At 41.3% G+C, this 12,500-nt stretch overlaps 1 protein-coding gene across 1 annotated transcript in view; it reads left to right on the forward strand.

Annotated features, from left to right (window-relative positions):
* Positions 1-2,935: 2,935 nt before the first annotated feature.
* The window catches only part of LOC137978817 (adenosine receptor A3-like), a 40,999-nt gene continuing 31,434 nt past the window's right edge, over positions 2,936-12,500 (forward strand). The window contains exon 1 of the mRNA XM_068825905.1: positions 2,936-2,953. The gene's annotated coding sequence lies outside the window, so the exon portion shown is untranslated. The remainder of the gene's footprint in view (positions 2,954-12,500) is intronic.

Raw genomic sequence — 12,500 nt, forward strand, 5'->3', positions numbered from 1 at the left:
CCTGACGATAAGAAAGATATTATGAGTTAGTGTATTAACTTTGCCACAAACGCAACATTAAACAGGTTCGCGGTAAACAAAGGACTGATCGACTGCAAAAGCAAGTTATCAAGCTATTTTCTGAGCGGAGAAGCAAACTAGACCTGTACGAGCACGAGAGGGGACTTGAAATAGTTGGTCCAGTTTTTAAGTTGTAATCCATTTCAATCCTTGCCATCCTAAGGCAAGTTTTAAACAAAACTGGGCCGTTATTTTTTAGTTTTCTTTGCTCCCAATATTTTTTTCATCTTTTCAAAGTAATATCAAAAACTCGTGACATAGCTCCTTTAAAATTGTAATTGAACTGGAGTGCAATTTGTTCTGCACTGATACACATGATTTCAAAACGCTCCCTTTTGAATTCAAACTCGGAAATGGCACGACAGGAAGATTAATTACCACTCTATTACACCCATTTCGAAATTACAGGTTTTTTGGTTAATATTACCGGGTTGGCTAAAATCAGGCGATATTCCACAAGATTGAGCAGGATAATTGTTTTATTATTCAACACATTGATGACAAAGAACAATTTTCTACTTTTATTGAAAAAAAAAAAAGCTGGAAAAACGACCAATTTTCTCCGCGACACACATAGTTACGCACATCGCAGGATATACGTTGAGTACGCACAACAAATATTGATCGCACTATGACCATATTTGGACATTGTCACAATGTATTGAATAATAATTGACAACTATTCACTGAAGTGGAGGTGGCTAGCGCTAGCCACCGACACTGAGGTGAATAGTTGTTTTAGTACATACTAAAACAGTGAGATAATATACAGCACAAAAAATTAATTTGCATGTTTTCTTCACCTGTCATGGATGGAAATCGGGACGCCATTTTTTCCCGCGTTGCTCGGAGGTAAATAGCACAGGATATTCGGAGTTTGACGAGCCAATCAGCGCCCGCGTTCAACGCTATCCACTGTTTTAGTATATACTAAACAAAGGATATCCGGAGTTTGAGTAGCCAATCAGCGCGCGCGTTCAACGTATATATATCAGGGACAACGTCTTTGTATCTGGAATACTCAAACTTTCAAGTGCATTTAAGTACATCCTGTCTCCTTCGATTAAAATATGGTAAACTGTTAGTAGCATTATCCCAGTGCCACACCGAGCATAATTGTGCACACAAAAGCGCTGGAGGACTCATGGCAAGTCTATCAGGTTACCGATAATTAAAAGGCAAATTTAAATAAAGACTATTTTTTTAAATTATATGTTTGGTGTTGTGTTTATGTTTATCAGTTACAAATTCGTTCATGCGCCACTACTAGGAAAAAAAATTAACTTAATAGTTAAATGCATGATGGAGATGATAACTTTACAACACCGAAGAATTTTGTTTTAAGCTGCTTCGCGATTATTAAGCCCTTCTCTACTTTTTTTAAGTTCCTTCATACAGCCAGGAAAAGTAAGATGCATAACAAATGCCATGAAACAAACTGTTCAATCGTTTGGTGTAAAGGAGCTTCGAAAGAACGGTAAATGACGCAAAATGTCTCAATTTGCTGCCTGTTACCGTCAAGTCATTTCTTTATTTATATTTCTCTTTTTATTTCATTTTGCATTTGCAAACTTTTTCTGTAAATTTCCCATAAGCCCCTCCACAAAAACGACCCTCCGCTCGTTCAATAGATCTTTTTGCAGACACGGCGGCCATTTTGATTTCTATTGTTTCGAAAGACATTATGGGATGCTCAGGCCCCCTGGGCATCCCGTAATAGCTATTTGAAACAATAGAATTCAAAATAGCCGCCGTATCTGCAAAAAAGTTTATTCCCTCCACTGCAAATGAGAAGGTGTCTGGGCAGAATTCCCAGATAAAGAAAAAGTAATGGTGGCACCGCGAAGAGAATGACTACATCGAGCTCCATAACATACCGAGCACGATAGTAGTCGAGCTCGGTGCATACAAGGGCTTGCATGTTTGCCCCGGGGGGCAAAGCCATAAAAAAGAAAGAAAGAAATAAAAAGAACAGAACTGTTGAGTTGCCTATGACATCCGGTAATTGGTAAACTGTTTATTACTTTAAGGACGGTGCCTACTAATTAAAGATATTTTTGCGTCGGTGTGTGATTATGCAGGAAACGTAGATCTTAACAGGTGTTATTGAAATCCAAAAATAATATAAGCGGGTAACCACGCATTTTTCAAAGATAATTCATGAATAATATTTGTAAAAAGCTTTCAAATACAAAGCAATGTATGGCGTTCCTTCTCAAAATTCAAACTTAATTGTCTCTCAAAAATGCATAGTTACCACCAATTTTCTTTTTGTATACCAAGAGTACTTACTAAGATCTACTTTCTCCGGATAGTTTTAAACCGCGCAAAAATATCCCTGTATTGGTAAGCATCACCGATAGGAAATCAGAGTATCTGGAGATGCGCATAACGTATGCGCGATAACAATAGTAGGCATCGTCCTTAATTGCTTCTTTTTAAAGTACTTTTTCATGTCTTTTAATGCGAGAATTTACTAAAATCAGGAATAGAGTAAGTGTCATTCAAATCGTGTGTTTTCATGTATTTATTCCTCTCGTCATGTTTTTCAAGGTGGCTCGTTTATTGATTTGCCATTGCAACTCAGCTAAGAGTACATCAGCGATAGAAAGTAAACAGCAAAATTTTAGCGTGATTGCCAACGAGAAAGCCGAGCGAATACGCGAAGCTTGCAACGCGGCCAGCTTAATGCCGCGCGAAGTATTGCAGCAGGCAGAAAAATCCTCGATCGTTGTGTGAAAAGTGTAATTTAAGGCTACGTAGTGTGATGTAAGATTCCCTGGAGATTTTAGTAGAGACCAATGAAAGCCCGTGTTTTGATGAGTGCTGTCATTAGACAAATTTGCATCACGCGTGTTACTATTGATGATCTTGTGCTCGGAGGTCCTCGGAGGTGAGTGAAACCACATTTTTCCCATTTCCCTAACCATTGTGTTGTGTACACTTGCTTTGATAAAGCAGGTTAAAAATTACAAAGTAATAGTTGCATCGGCAGCTATCAGCTGAGTGTTCTTTAATATTTATTTTCGAACCATCGTGTTCTATATTGAGTAAACGAGCTCAAAACTAAACCGGCATACGTGTTCTTATCGGCCGCTGTTGTCAATTTCGGATTTCGGCCGGCTAGTAGAGCACTTTGTTTTTCGTTTTGTAACCATTGAGTCGTGAACAATTTAATTTTATTTTCAAAGAAAATATGTTGTCTGCAAAGTACAAAATTAAACGACCAATTTGACTTTTAATTCATGGCTGCATCTACAAGTGAAACAACTTTCATGTGCGAGAGAGTTTGACTGGCCCGTTACATGCTCCATACACGCTGAAAAGTCTGAAAACGCTTTGGCGATTTTTTACATGGCACTGATTTTATTCAACTTAATTATTGTATATTCCTGTTAAAATTACGGCCGTTCAAAAATTACAGCAGTACTTTCCATATTATTGAAAAACACGTTGACATCTACATTGTTGTTGGAGATACAAAGTGTGCAATTTCTATTATTGTATTATTGTTAACTAGATAAGTTGAGTTGCAGTACTTTCGAATAAATAGATTACAACTACTGTTGGGTGTTTTGGAACTGTCTGATACAAATCTGTAAACTATGTATTATATTGACTGTTTCGTTGGCACTTAGCGATAGCTACTACTAGTTGTAGAGTCTTATTTGGGAGAGGGAACTTGCATCTCGCGTGGGAAAGTGTCTAATTTATTCTTAGTCGTAAGCCGGCGTGTGGACTCTTTTCCACTGCATTGATCCATGTCGCCTATCCCATCTCGCGTTCTTAGGCTTTTGTTCTTTCTGAACGCTCCATGCTGTTAAATTAAGGTTGTTTGCAAGTTAACGGAAGCAGGAACATTAGGAGTGAAAGTGAGTAAAAATATTGAATTATCATCCGGTTTATTAAGGAAAGGCCTGTTCATTTTCCCTGACTTATCAAAGCGATAAATTTACAAGAATAGTTCTGTGTCCCCCAAATCATCATTTTTCGCCGGTGTGTGTGGTCAAAGAATATAGCTAGCACACTTGAAAGGAAATTGAAAAAAAATAATTAGTGACAACTCTCTCTTTAATTGATCTTTTGGTAATCTTGAAGTGAATTCACCAATAATTAATGTCATTTTCCCGTATGATTCATGATGCAATTGAGCTGTATGCCAGTGAAAGTGAGTAAAAATATTGAATTATCATCCGGTTTATTAAGGAAAGGCCTGTTCATTTTCCCTGGCTTATCAAAGTGATAAATTTACGAGATAACTTCAAAGCGATAAATTTTCAAGAAAAGTTCTGTGTCCCTCAAATCATCATTTTACAAAGCGCTATGGTGCAATTTCGTATGGACCCTGATCATATATACGCCTGCTTCTTTGACAAGAACCAAGAGATTTTGTACTCCTCGATTTGGGAAGATATTTTTGCAAATAAAAAGTAAAGATAAAATAAATCATTACAATTAAAATTCAGCTCCTATTTTCACTGTCAAAATAGCCACCGATTTAGCCTGCGCGCAGCGCCGGTATCCTTGTAACACCTCAGGGTTTAGGAGACAATGCCATTCAAGTCCCCGGGGAACTCATTTGCCTATTTATGCAAACCTTCTCTGGTTTTCGGTCTCTTTCGCCTAGTTACGCCGTCCTGGGCCAGTGTGGAATTTTTTGCTTTGAACTTTGATTCTCGCGTCGCCGAACCTAATGCTGAAGCTTTGGCAAACCATATGCAAGTTCAGGGCCCAGGACAAGGACAGCCGCAGCACAACAACCTCAAGCGCCACCGGGCGCCGCGGCTGCCCAAGTTCAGGTTGGCGAGGTTATGTTTATCACTCTCATGGCCCGGGTCCTTAGTTTATACGTCTACCGCGTGCTTCGCCAAGTTTTGCCATTTATGTGTCACTCTGTGGTGTCGCCCTGCTCGTTTGTGTCTGTAGTTGTTTCGTTTTCGCTATTCCGTTCACTTTGCCCCCTTCATGTGTTCGACCTGAAAAAGAGTTTGGTCGTGTGTTCGACCTGAGAAAGAGTTTGGTCGTGTGTTCGACCTTGGAAAGAGTTTGGTCTCAAGCGACCGCTGCCCCAATAACTGCCTAGAGGTGAAAGGCCACGATTTTATCCGTATCCACATCGCCAGCCCCATGTGTGCTTCTCCTGTGGCAAGCGAGGCCACTTTGCAAGGTCTTGTAATTTAACTCTCGATCTAGGGGCAGTTCCGGCCACCGTAAACAAAATTAGGAGTGTTACACCCAGATTTTGTTAATATGTGGCGTTATTTAAATGTGTTTCATGCAACTCATATCGTCCCGTTTTTTATTCGCTTCTTTTTATTTTTCTTTACTATTATTATTATTATTTTATTTGTAGTCGGACTTACTTCTTTCCCCTCCCGCTCCTTGCCGTACCAGAAGGGAATTCTAAACCACTCCCTATAACCTGTCTCAGGACGGGTTCCTGGTCCGGTCAGGCTGGCGGGTGTTGCCTTCCCTTTTCTTTCCCTATGTTCTTTTTGTTTGGGGTCTACCTTCGCATAGATCGTCGTTCCTTTTTTTTTCCCATCCTTTTTTATCCTCGATCAAGTCCCTCTATTCCTTTGCGGACAAACTTAAAGTCTTAAGCACTGCCATCGCGAAGTTGTTTGCTGCGATTGGGAGGGTCAGCCCACCAGCTGGGCCGGACTTCTTCCTTAGAGACTTCTATCTCTTCCGTTCCACCAACAAGAAAGGCGCCGTATCGAACAAACCATTTATCGGCTCTGTAATTGCTAATCGTCTATCCCTCCACTTGGCTACACCAAGAGAAAATGAGGGGACAGAGAAGGAGGCTCCCGGTCCAGCCCTTGGGATATGTCAAGTCCACGAAAGTTATTTTTAGACGAGCGGAAGTCTTCCGAGACGTCCGCGTGCAGGCTAACCTCGGTCCGATGTTTGAAAGAAAATATATATTCATCAGCCTTCCCCGTGCGCCATCATTTTCTCTTTTCACTAAGAACCTGAGAGCGAGGCAAGACTGCATGCGGACGTCTCAGAAGACAGACTTGCGCTAGAACAAAGACTTCCGCTCGTCTAAAAATAACTTTCGTGGACATAACATATCCCGGCCAACGCCTTGAGCCTCCCTCTCTGTCCCCTCATTTTCTCTTGGCTACACTCAGAATACACAATGGCGAAACTATGCACCGCTTCCGTAGCGGGTGTTCGATAACTTTGTCTCTCATATGTGTTTCCCCAAAAGATGTAGCTGGGCATGTGGGGTGGAAATTCCCCCAGACTACCGAATGCTACATGCAAACAGGAACGGTCATGAAGATGTCCCACGCTGCTACAATCTTGGTTGACAGTGCTTCAACGGTTGCTGGGGATCCTTCTGTGGCAATTTCAGTAACAAATCTGTTTCGCGTCACAAACGAATTGCGAGGTTCTTCTCTCGCCTTTCCTTGCAACTTTATATGATCTTGTCTTAGAAAGGGGAGTTATTTATTTTCTGAGTTAAGGGGAGAGTGTTATTAAAATCCTTGTTGCGTTCGCACCCCCCTCCCACAGGCCCCAAGAGTCCGCTGCATTTTGATACTCAATATCCAAGTTAAGGATTGCAGTCGGTTAAACTGAAGTTTAAAACTTAACAGTGATATTTAAACAAAATCAAAGAATGGAAAAAGCAGCAATGCATTCGTTGGGAAACTAAAACCAGGTGCACTCTAGTAGCCCTAGCCACCAAAGCAGACGATCTTAGGAATTCGTCACGCGTTCCTCTCGCGTTCCACGAGCGTCTGCTTAAACGAGCCAGAATTTACGTAGACCAATCACCACGGACTTCCAGGTTTTGGAAGTGCACTTTAGACCCTGAGAAAACTGCAAGAAGTTGGGCTTCGTGTGTTGGGTATTTACATGGAAAATCACTGAGTTAAATTCTTATCAAAGAGAAACTGGAGCGTATAAATTTCATGCTTTGGCTTGGATAAAAGCGGTTCGTCACAGAATGAGTACGGTAGAATTTGTATGGTTGAAACATCCCGTGCGATTCAAGTTTATTTGTGATTGATATCATATTTACATGTACATTTCGTTCTGCGCTATTTCTCACAAATCAGTGGAGTCGTTTCATTTGAATAACCCCATTTCTTGTAGTCCTTCGGTTGAACTGATTTAAGGTTTGCTATATTTTTCAAATCGAAGAAACACTGAGTACAAACTATCGGTTCGCAACACAACAACATAAAAAGCAGCCTGAAAATTTCAAGCTTATACGTAATGGATTTTCTTCAAGCTTTCTTTTCGCTAATGTCCTAATTGCGCTCATTGCGCTTGAAGGGAATGGTTCTTGTGCAGTTCAAATACACATACGCTTTCAATTTTCAGTAGATGAAACGACACCATACACCCTTGGTAAGCTGCGCCTCGTGAGTCCACAACAAATTTTCACCACTGTAATGACGCGTACTCGTTGTCGATAAGAGTACAGACCACGCTAAACCACATTTTGATTAGTTTTTTTTTTACCACAATATCAACGTCAAAGGATTGCTTTTCTTCAGAGCGCGAGCCGAAAAAGGCATTTCGGTACTTTGGTCAACTTTGGCCTCGTTAACACCCCCTCCCCACCCCCCACATAAATTCCTGGTTACGGGCCCGAGAATATACCAAAAACCACGCAACTTCAATGTTTACACAAAAATACAAAACGTCGCTTTCGTGGGTGAGCGAGTGTCCGTTGCTTGAAACAAGAACGATATACACTTGTATTTCCCTGAACCCATTTTATATGGCTAGATCCGACTGCCACATTTACCCCAACGTTATGTAAGAAATATTCAATTTGCCTCTGCTGTTCTTAAAATATTCTATGCTCCTTGTATAGTTGTGTGTTTTAGAGAACCGGGCTAGTGACAACATATTGCAGTCAAGGTGGAATAACTGTCAGGAAATTTTGTAGGATGTGCCTGTGATCGCTGGCTCCATTTTTGCCACATCTGTTCGTCAAGGTACGACTGGAGGTCGTCTCTTTTAATCCCTTGACGCATTTTCTGCCCTAGCGTTAGGTTATTCCAACAAGACTCTATTTCTAGAGTGTGGAAGCTCGTTAATGGATCAACAAAGTTACGGGCATGCACTAATATTCTGTGGTCAGCAACATTGTTAATCGGGGCTGCCATACCTCTATATGCAGCCCAGTGATTGGTGTACACCACTGTGCCAGGTCGTGTGCATCTGGTGATGATGGGATATAGGGTGGCAATATTGCGTTTGTCGACAACTTCAAAATAGCCTCTTGCCGGAGTAAATTCTGTGGTAATTATTCCAAAAAACCCACGAGTCTCTAGCTGCTCTTCTTCCTCTAGATCTGTTGTACTAAAAAAGTTTAAAGAAATAATATTATCGGTAAAAACGTATCAGACAACCAGTTGCATTCGCCTACAAAGCTGCAAAGAGCACTTCGCATTTACCCTTTAATTTGTGAGGACAGACTCTTTGGCCAACAGTCATTAGAAGAAAGAAGCCAAAAAACGTGCAAAACATTTATCTTGACTATTTGCAATAGTGACAGCAATTTTGCAAATTTGCATTTCACTCCTCATTGTTCTTGTCATTTCCCGTCGTAGGCTGCACCTCACGGGCGCTCTCCAGAATTCCCACTCGCTTCCAAAACTAGTTTTAGACCTTTCTTATAACAGCAGCCAAATTAAGCATTTCTTTCGTCTTCGTTACAAATACGGAAAGTGGGCTCTAACCACTCCCAAAACGAACCAAGTCTCCTAATAATAAACCCTAAAAAACATTCTCGCGCTTCTGATTGGACTGGAAGAATGCCGTGACTTACTTGATGTGGTAAGCAAGCGCGTACGCCGGCGTACCTCTGAGAAAGGGAAATCAAACAGAAATGGCTGGGAGTCCTACAGATATCTTATGGAAAACGACGTAATGATACGAGGGATACGAGGACATCACAAACAATAGCACCCAAACTTGAACAACAGTTTGCCATAGCTAAGGCAAATAACTCGTTCAAAACAGAAAACGCATTTCTGTACCAGAACTTATTTGAAAGACGTACATGAGCACAATGCGGATTTTATTGATGATGCTCGCTGTGTTTGAAACTTCTAAAATAGAGCCTTCTCCAAAATGGTGGCCGTAAATAAAAATAAGTTAAGCTCCTCGTCTGTTGATGCTTGCTTCATTACTTGCGCAGATCAGACCCGCAATTTTAGTCAAAAAGTACTTGCTGAAACGATTACAGATTTACCTTGGCCTTGTGATTAAACTTACTTTCAGTCACACTTATCTCCCCATGCACAAAGTCTCTGGAACACACATCCTGACGATTTCTGAAAATCCTCGACATAAGGCCCCGGTTCAGGTTCAGGTTGCTGAGACCTCCGGATCGTTTTCAGCAATCTAAGAAAGGAAAAGTTGCTTGCCAGCATCTATGGGATCCGGAGGTCGTGAAACAGAGTCAAGTCAATAGGGGTGAGATATCATGCTTTCGCACCATGGAAGGACACGAAAAGTGTCGTGATTAGAAAACCTGGAGGGATGTGCATCCCGTGGACGCGAAAGATGTACTTGAAAAGGCCAACAACAGCTTCCGGTCTATTTATGTGCCAATGAGGTGCACCATAGATCTCTATGGCCGAAGTATGCAAATTGATGGCAGCATTAAAAGTATTGAACCACCTTGTACTGGTGAAGCGTTGTCTCAAGGTGAAAGTCCTTATACATGCAGCAGCTGTTGCAAGCAACTGAGGGAATTAAAAGATCTTATGAGGCACGGAGAAAAAGGACAGTTAAAAGGTATACAGGACAGAATTGGAATTTGTGGGTTCAACCAACGTTACGCCAAAATACATGAATTACAAAGTGCTCTTAAGACTGAGACGAGACGAAGAAAGGAGGCAGAAAGAAAGGTTATGAATCTTTCCAGAGTCAAGCTGTCTCCAAATGAGTGGGAAAGATGTTTAATGGATGCGTGTCTGAGTTGTGATGAGGAAAAATTGATTCTCGATCTCATCCGGCTGTTCAAAATGGACGTATCAGATTCAAATCCAGTGCAAATTACTGTGATCCGAGATTTAACGTCAAAGCTGGCAAAACGAAATAACAATCACTTCCTGGAGCTGATAAAGGACGTAAGTGGTCTATTCAGAAATGAACTTGGCTCCACTAATTACTCATTGTTAGCTGACATGTTTGGATTGGCGGGTAATACTACAGCTTCAACTCACAGGAAAGAAGAGCGACTTGATGAAGGAATTAATCATAAGGTACTCGAACACGCAGCACATCGTTACAAAGGTTTCCCAGTAAATGAGGCTAGTGATGGGGCTCGAAGCTTGAGATTCCTTCAGCCGCGTTTATCAAACTCGGGAGAAGTTGTCATTTTAGGGAAAGGTTGGAAACCTGACATAGAAAACTGGAGAAATGAGATCGTCAAAATTCCGCGTAGAGAACCTTCAAAAGGGGACAAAGATGATTTTGATGCACTTAAGAGATTGGTCAACCAACTCCTCGAAAGTCACCAACTTGCAAAACATGTCTCCATCCACAACTTTACAGCCTTGGCATCGTTTGACAAGCCAGCACTGATCTACTGTTTGTGGCCAACTATCGACAAAGGTTACAGAGCAAGTCATCTCTTGAGATACTGGGAGGAGTTAAGAAACCTTTGCTACTACACAGAGTCAGGGGATGTCCGTCAAGTGCCTATAAATCTTTTGACATACTCCACTGATTCTGCTGGTTTCTCTTTATCAGCTGCTCATAAGTTGATGAAGCTTCTTCTTCCGAGGGAGTACATTGCGCGATGTCGTCAGAAACGCCATTGGGCTGCAAAGTACCTTCAGGGTAAGGCACCTCTCGACCCAAAACATGATATCATCAAATTTTCAAATATGGCCTTAAAATCGTCTTTGAAGGGGCATAAGATTTTTGATATCGTTCGCGTTGAGGCAATCCAAACATGCAAAGACGGCGCAGATGTATCAAGCTTCCATTTGAATGGTGACTTGTCCATCAGAGTGCGTTTTTCTGTTTATCAACAATCTGCGTCTGGTGATCTGTACCATTCACAGTCTTCCTTGGGACTAACACAATGGAAAGCATCATCTTCCATACTCGGTGCTGTTGAACTTATTCCTGTCGGCGAAAACAGCGCAGGGTGCTATAAGCTGCATGAGGCATCCAAGAAGCTACTAAATGAAATGGGATTTGTCAGCAGGGGAGGTGTCAAATTAGACGAAACAGAAGAAGCTTCAACTGAGACAAACATGGATGAGCAACTAGGAGATCGTTTGCCTGAAGACATTTACGAGATTGAAGATGTCTTGCAAAGACGTTAGTTCAAGGACTCTTGACGTACGAGTACAAAGTTCACTTCAAGGGGTATCAGTCCGATGAGCACATGTGGCTTCCGGCGTCGTATTTTAACAGAGTAATCAAATTTGAATCAACATCTTTATTTGGAAGAAAGCGAAAGCACAAGATCAATCCCAATGCTGCTCGTGTTATTTCAATAAAAGGAGAAGAACTTGTATAGAGGAATCAAAGAAGAGTATAAAGAAGGAAAAAGAGATGACTCTAAGAGCATCTTCTTTCCGCATGGACGAGATGCAAGAGACTAAACCGGTTAATGTTCACGAGGGAAAACCTGGCTATGCTACCTTATCTACGATGCAAGACAGCACGCTGACACCACAGAAAGTCAAGACATTGCACCTAAAAGTTCAAAATCTAGGCCTTTTCAACCAATGGTTAGCAGATCAGATTCTCCCAAGTAACAGCACGAGAGCATGGATCAACAGTCCAGGAAGATGCCGTGTAAAGTCGCTGAAGACGATAAACTGCCACGCCAAAAGAAGAAGAGAGGCTCACGTTGCAACAGCAAGAAAAACGCTGATGACAACAAGACATCACCCAAAGAAGGAAAGAGGGACTATCAAAGAAGAAAAACCTTATTAGAACAAAAGACAAGGGAAAGCCTTTCCGTGCCTCTTTAACCCCAATGCATGATGGCAACGACGGCGAAACCGTTTTTTTACCTCCTTCGCCTCCGAAATCGAGCTCTGCATTGTCGTCAAAGACTTGTGAAGACAATATTCCCAACAAACATTATCCAATTATAAATTTGTTAGACACCTTTCAAAACTGAAAGATCAAGCCATAAGTAATGAAATATAGGAGGTTTTCAGCCAACCTCTAGAGACACCAATAACAATCAAAATCACATGATATTAACAAAAAACCTTCCAAAAAATGTATGAGAACAATTTTGATGTATCAAAAGTGATACGGCCTATTGATATTTTGATATTCCGCAATACCGCTCCTCACTCCAGGAAAACCCGTGGAAACTCTTCGAACTATCTGTTGGTTCTCAGGCTTCTTTTTTGTTATATCCACCGCAGCGCCTACAGCAGAAAATTCACACAGAGCAAATTTGAGTTCCGAGCACCATAGCT

This window comes from Montipora foliosa, chromosome 1 (assembly GCF_036669935.1).
Source record: "Montipora foliosa isolate CH-2021 chromosome 1, ASM3666993v2, whole genome shotgun sequence".
In the NCBI taxonomy this organism is placed as follows: Eukaryota; Metazoa; Cnidaria; class Anthozoa; order Scleractinia; family Acroporidae; genus Montipora; species Montipora foliosa.